This window comes from Phascolarctos cinereus, unplaced genomic scaffold (genome assembly GCF_003287225.1).
Source record: "Phascolarctos cinereus isolate Bilbo 61053 unplaced genomic scaffold, phaCin_HiC Scaffold_1028;HRSCAF=1686, whole genome shotgun sequence".
Classification (NCBI taxonomy): Eukaryota; Metazoa; Chordata; class Mammalia; order Diprotodontia; family Phascolarctidae; genus Phascolarctos; species Phascolarctos cinereus.
Genome location: NW_027555188.1, coordinates 1 through 5584, shown reverse-complemented (window position 1 = coordinate 5584; position 5584 = coordinate 1). Strand labels below are relative to the sequence as shown.

Here is a 5584-nt window from a genome sequence, read left to right as displayed (position 1 = left end):
GTATTGTGTTCTATTCTGAATGAACATCTTGACCAGCTCTACACTTTAGCTGTTTTTCTGTAAAGTTAACTAAAAAATTGAGATGACAAGCATTTCACAATGTTGTAAATTAGTGCTGTAACCCAGGGCTTCTAAATTATTCCTCTTGCAACCCCTTCAGCACTTCTTAAACTGTGGGTCACAATAACCTATTGAGAAAGGCTGATTTCTTTTGGCAGTGGTTCTAAGTATCATGTGTTTGTTTACTTCACTGATCATGCAGCTCCTTGGACTCTTGGTTTTCCTAGGTGATGAAGTTCATGTAAAGTATTTGAATAAGACTATCCATTATATGCACCAACATAAAAACTACCAAAAGATCATGTTTAGTATTGAAACAGGTGAATCTGGCTTAATGATGCACCACTTGCCTGAAGATATCAATGTTTATGCAACTACTGCTGTCAATCCCAGAGAATCTTCCTATGTCTGTTACTATGATGAAGAGAAAATTACTTACCTGGAGACTGCTATAGTGTTAATAGAATGGGAGATTCAGATGCAGGAAACTAGACTAAAGAGATTCTTTGTAAACAATTTCAACTAATGAAAAAGCATACCAATACTAGCCATTTCATGCAGTATTGAAACAAGATGATCTCCTACATGAAAGTGATGTAGTTTCGGGGAATGAAACACAATTAGTTCTTCCAATTCTCTGCCAACAGTAAAATTTTATAGCCTCACTCAAAGTACTAATGTCCCCATTGCAAACGTGAAAAAAAAGTCAGTGGCCACTAATATGCGAATGAAGCTAAGAAAATTGTCAATGAGTTGGAGGCATGCTTACAGACTAAAAACATTGTTCAAAAGTCTGTGCAGAAAGCTGTATTTGTATTGACTATATCAAATATTCAAACTGACAAAATGTTCTATCAGAGATGGAAATTCAGTCTATGATTGCTTCAAGCATCTATGACTCATGTCAGGACTTGCTGCTTTAACTGGAACTTCTCCATGCATGAGTATGCTCTGACAGTGATATGTGTTCATCAGCCTTTGTGAAGTAATTTATTAACTTGACAGAATAAAGCTGGACACATACAAAGTATGTTTGTTCTACTATTAAAGTCTAGCTTCCCAGTTTAATATTTACGGATGGAGGAAAGGGGCTGCCAAATTTTTACACTTGTTAATGCTGCTAACCCGTTTAGAAGGTCTGCATGTGGGGCTTTTCTCAAGGTGGCAGAAAAGCTTCTGTTGTTTACCTTCACCCTTTTTTCTCTTAATCTTTCAGATATATGAGTTATTGTTGAAAATGGTATCTTTTTGGAAGGGTAAAGCATTGCTTTAGTAGAGCATTAGATCTTTACACGAAATATTTTGGTCTTTAGGTGTAAAATTTTCCAATTTTGAAACCAGTGGCTTAACAAATAGAGACATTCACTTGGTTCCCTTTATGGTTATCTTGGTATGCTTAACCTGCATGGTGACACTTTATTGCTGAAGCTTACTAAGCTGTAAGAAGACTCATACTTAGGGAAATTGCAAATTTGGAATAGAAAATTATTTTTCACTAAACTTCCCTTATCATCATGTTTCTCCAAGATTGATGTGCATATGCACAGAATATGTATATGACTTCAGTGTCTAAAAATAAAGATTTACAACTTGTTTAAAAAAGACATCAATGAATATAAACATTTCCATCTACAAAGAAGAGAAAAAAGAGGACTATATAAGAAACTGTGCATTTCTATTAACTTACAATTTAAGATATATGCATATATGTATATGTATATGTGTATGTATATATGTATATGTGTGTATACACACACACACAGACATGTATATACATATGTATAACATTTAACACATTGGTTCCAAGTCTGCCCTCCTCATCAGGCCTATTTTTTGTTCACTTCAATTTGCATTTCTATATATTTTTAAGTTTTTTAGAGGTTTCTTTTTTTTTTTCAGATGGCTATTGATCACTTGTATTGTCTCTTCTGAGAAATGCCTGTTCATGTTTTTTGAAACATTTTTTTTTTCTATTGGGAAAGTGTTTTATAAATTTTTGATATAAAAACTTTATCAGAAAGGCTTGCTGCTCAGATGTTTTCACCAGTTCACTCTTTCCCTTCTAATTCTAATTGCATTGATTTTGTTTGTATAAAACATTTTCAATTTATAAAATCAAAATTATCCATTTTGTCTCATCTGGGGACCTTTGTCCTTATTTGATTGAGGACTTTCCACTACCCATATCTGTGAGAGGCACCACCTACCTTTCTTCTCTAATTTATTTGTGATATTAACTAAGTTCATGATATTTAGTTTGTGTATCATTTTGGAGCTTATTAGAATATATAGAATGAGTTATTGGTCAAAACTGTTGTTTCAACTAGTTTATTTTCAATTTTCCAAGCAGTTTTTTTAAAATGTTTTTGTTTTTTTTTATCCCAGCTCTTTCTGTCCTTCAGTTTATCAAACACTATGTTTCTGTGTTGATTGCTTCTGGGATTTTATATCTAATGCATTTGAGCTTAAGTGTGTGAAGTGGTGTACAGTGTGTGACTTGACCAAGGTCATATAACTATTAAGTGGCTTTGAGTTTGATCTCATGTCCTCTTTTACCAAGGGAGAAGGGGCCTTGAGAAGGTGATTTAAGAATTATTGGATTACCTGAAAACCACAATCGAAGAAATAGCCTAGATGTCATATTTTGAGAAGTTATAATGGAAAACTGCCCCTATATCCTAGAAACAGAGGATAAAATAGAAAATGTTTTCAAAATCCACAAATCACTACCTGAAAGAGATTCCGAAATGGAAACTCCCAGGAATATTATGGCCAAATTGAAGATCTCCCAGGTCAAAGAGAAAATATTTAAGCAGCCAGGTAAGAAACCGTTCAAAAACTGTGAGATCACAGACAGGATCACACAGCATCTAGCAGCTACCACATGAAAAGACCAAAGGACTTAGAAGATGATATTCCTGAAGGAAGAACTTTTACAGTGGAGGGGAAATATGGCGGTGGTTGGGGGTAAGGGTACAAGTAATGTGTGAACCTCATGAACATCTACATTTGTTCAAAGAGAGAAAATATGCATGCATACTCAATTAGTAATTATATATATGTACATATATGTACATACAAACATCTATATAATATATGTGTGTATGTGTATATATGTGTGTGTACATGTATGTATGTATGTATGTATGTATGTGTGCATGTATGTATGCATATCTTACCTAACAGGAAAGTAGGAGGGAAATGGAATAAGGGGGGGAAGAATAATGAAAGGGAGGGCAGATAAGAAAAGGTAGTGGTCAGACACAAACCAGACTTCAGAGGAGGGACAGATTAAAATGAGAGAGAGAAAGGTAAAAAGAAAAAAAAAGATGGAGGGGAATAAATAGTAATCATAACTGTGAATGTGAATGGGATGAACTTATCCAGAAAACTGAAGTGGATAGGAGAATGGATTAGAAATAAAAATCCAATGATATGTTATCTAAAAGAAACACACTTAAAACAGAAAGAAGAAAATGAGGGATTGGAACAGAATCTATTATGTTTCACTTGAAGTAAAACAAAAACAAACAAACAAAAAACTGAAGCAGCAATTAGAATACATCATAATGCAATAAAAATTACATTTAATGGAAGGATAGATTAAAAGCTAATCAGAAACTAAGTAATCTAATCCTAAAGAATGATTAAACCAATGAACAATTAATAGACGTTATCAGCAATTTCATTAAAGAGAATGAGGAGAGAGGATTCTGGGAAGATGGTATAGCAGGTAATCCAAGCTCTCAAGATTTTTTCCTCTACAAAAAAAGATAAAATAATGCCTCAGACTGAACATAGCTGATAAAAATAGATAAGAGTGGGGGCAGAATAGGGTCCTTCTAAGGCAATTGGAGAAGATCTGAAGAAAAATCCCAGGATGAGGTTTGGCCCCTGTTAAGAGTAAATACTTCCAGGCTAAGGACTGCTTAAACAAGAAGAGACAAATCTTGGGGTTAGCTGTGTTGGGAAGCTGACTCTGCTTCAGCCACAGGAACTTTCAACCCAGGAACAGTGAGGGGAGTTGAATGTGTGAGCCAGGGAAGACTGAGGGAACCTCTGCTGAGAAGGAATGCCAGAGCAAATTTGCTGTGAAGACAGTAACAGGTGTAAGAAGGAATGAGCACATGTCCAGTGCAGAAGAAATGAGGGAGGGACACAGCTGGCTGTGGACATTTACAGGAGGCTGATGGTCTTGGTCTGGGTTCCAAGCCAGAGAGGAGAATTAAAGGAGGATCTGAGGCCAAAAGCACCATCCTCCATACCCCAGGACAAGTGGTAATTACAAAAATTAAGCTACTACAGGACTTCCACTTACAGAAGCCAAGATGGTGGAGCAAAAAGGTAGTCACTTTCACCCCTCCCTATCAATCTCTGAAAGCCCAGAAAATATCACTCCAGGAAAAACCTTGGAACAGCTGAACCAGAAGATAGATGGGCAGCAGCAGTGCAGTAGCCCAGGTGGCTTGAGGGATTAACAAAAGGCCCCTCTTGCCCTGGGGATAGGGGAGCAGTACAGAGAGGCACATCAGCAAACTAGTGGAAAGCCCTACTTTAGCACCCTAGGAAGAGTTCCTGAAACCCAGGAGCTGAAGAAAGCAAAAGGAAAGGAAAAGCAGGCAACCTAGAGTTGCCCAAAAGTTCCAGCTTGCTGATTCCAGTCCAACTTCAGGTAAGCTGCCAGAACCCTCCAGCCTCCAATTCCCAATGTCTGATGCCCCAGCACACAAAGCCATTGACCAAGACTTAGACTCCCAAAACAAGAAGCTTGTGCAAGTGCCCTCTGCTCCCCAGAAGGAGAGATCAATCTCTTTGAAGAACAGGGAGTAAAGAAACACCATTAGTAAAAAGAAACATACCATAGATTCTTATTATGAGATGAGTGAAGATCAAGGCAGAAATTCTGAAGACAACATTGTCAACAAAACCACATCTGCAACCAAAAGGGAATATGAATTGGTCTGAAGCCCAAAAGCCTTCTTAGAAGAGCTCAAGAAGGATTTTAAAAGTCAAATGAGAGAGGTAGAAGAGTCCTTAAAAATACAATTGGCCACTTGGAAAAAAAATATGAAGAAAACAAGTCCCTAAAAAATACGATCAGCCAATTGGAAAAAAAAAAGTACACTGAAGAAAACAAATCCCTAAAACAATTGGCCAATTGGGGAAGTACAAAAACTAACAGAAGAAAACAATTGTTAAAAACTAGAATTGGACAAATGGAAACTAATGACTCTATGAGAGAGCAAGAATCAGTCAAACAGAAACAAAAAAATGAAAAAATAGATGAAAAGTAAAATACCTCATTGGTAAAACAACTGACCTGGAAAATCGATCCAGGAGAGACAATTTAAAAATTATTGGACTACCTGAAAATCATGATGAAAAAAAGAGCCTGGACAGTATCTTTCAGGAAATCATAAAGGAAAACTGCCCTGAAGTCCTAGAACCAGAAGGTAAAATAACCAGAAAGAATCACCATCACCACCTGAAAGAGATCCCAAATTGAAATGCCAAGAATATAATA

At 36.4% G+C, this 5584-nt stretch overlaps 1 pseudogene; it reads left to right on the top strand.

The window, feature by feature from the left end:
• The first annotated feature begins 218 nt into the window (after positions 1 to 218).
• On the top strand, positions 219 to 1087 carry LOC110204720 (legumain pseudogene; annotated as a pseudogene).
• Positions 1088 to 5584: the final 4497 nt, after the last annotated feature.